The 1407-nt window shown below is 46.1% G+C and overlaps 1 non-coding gene across 1 annotated transcript; it reads right to left on the reverse strand.

The window, feature by feature from the left end:
- Nucleotides 1-237: 237 nt before the first annotated feature.
- Nucleotides 238-310, reverse strand: trnah-aug (transfer RNA histidin (anticodon AUG)). The gene has a single exon. It is a non-coding gene; the product is annotated as a tRNA-His (tRNA).
- Nucleotides 311-1407: the final 1097 nt, after the last annotated feature.

The following is a 1407-nucleotide window of genomic DNA, read 5'->3' on the forward strand; positions in this document are numbered from 1 at the left end:
CGAGCATTCCCGCGAGCAACAGTGATGTGATCCGTGGCTTTGTGAAATGGAAAGGTACCCACGACCAACGTGTGCGACTATTCGGCTTCCTTCCTGTGATGACACTGGAATATTGACCCTCAGCTTCACGTGGACATTTAATGAAGGCATTCTTATTCCTGCAGATTAAAAACTCACACCTTATTTCGGCTGAAGAGAAATCAGTTTTCAAAGCGTAACAAATGCCTGCACTTCCCTCGAGCTAGGTAGGACTTGAACCTACAGTCTCCTGATCCATAGTCAAGCGCGTTATCCATTGCGCCACTGGCCCGACGAACAGCCCACTCTATAAGAGCCGTGATGTTAGCACGGACATGATTAATAGCAGTGATGTGCACGAATTGAACAAGCAACAAAGATAATCACTGTCACTGCTTCAGTCCAATCTTCACCACCTCTTGAAGCAGGGTTTTGTTCCAAAAAAAGGGCACGGATATCCATTATTTTCGTATCTGAAACATTTACAGCAAGGTAAGGGACAGAGGTGTTCATGGGGTACACTTTCCCATCAATCCAAACCTTTCCATTTCACAAAGCCACGGATCACATCACTGTTGCTCGCGGGAATGCTCGGCTTTGAGCATTTTTTTTTTGAAACTCCTTTGCCCATGCATCCAGAGAAGAATGGAAAGTTCAATGTCCAACTAATCTTTAGAAAGAGTGAGTTCCAGAGTCTACCACCTGGAGACTGATAAAACAAGATAAAACTGAACCAGGAATAGCGGCGGCTGACTGGGGTCTGTTTCTGGGAAGAAGACTCAGACTCTCTTTGGCTTAATTAGCGAGCCCAGAGCCACTGTTTTTGGGTCCAGAGTCATATAATGACCAAACATGGAACCTCTAACTGTGCTCTAGCACCTGGTGCTTCCCTCCCCTTTCGCCCTCACTCGCCAACTATCGATTGAAGACGACAACATTTCGTTCCAATGATCACTCGCCACAAGCATGCTCTCCAATCATATTAACCCTGTGCATGCTGCAGGACCCATCCGAACTGATGATGTATAATGCCCAACAGCGTAGAAGAGGCAGTTCTACATGACCATGCTGTAGGCATTGGTGCTCCAACCAATCAGAGAAACTCATGGGCGCGCTGGGGGCTCTGATCAATCATAGAATGCTGTTGGGCTCAACTAATCTAACCAGAATTTCCACATCCCAACGCTCAATCAAACTTCGCTTGAAAAATTCTTCCAGTTCAAAACACAATTGTTAATGATGACTCAGTTCCCTTTCCCGCAGGTGAAAGTGAGGGCTGCAGATCCTGGAGATCAAAGTCAGCATGAGAGTGGTGCTCATGCGGACGTCTTCTACCCCCATCTAAAAAAATCAGCAGATAGTTCACCACAGTTTTCTATGAACAATTCT

Source organism: Hemiscyllium ocellatum, unplaced genomic scaffold (assembly GCF_020745735.1).
Source record: "Hemiscyllium ocellatum isolate sHemOce1 unplaced genomic scaffold, sHemOce1.pat.X.cur. scaffold_285_pat_ctg1, whole genome shotgun sequence".
Taxonomy (NCBI): Eukaryota; Metazoa; Chordata; class Chondrichthyes; order Orectolobiformes; family Hemiscylliidae; genus Hemiscyllium; species Hemiscyllium ocellatum.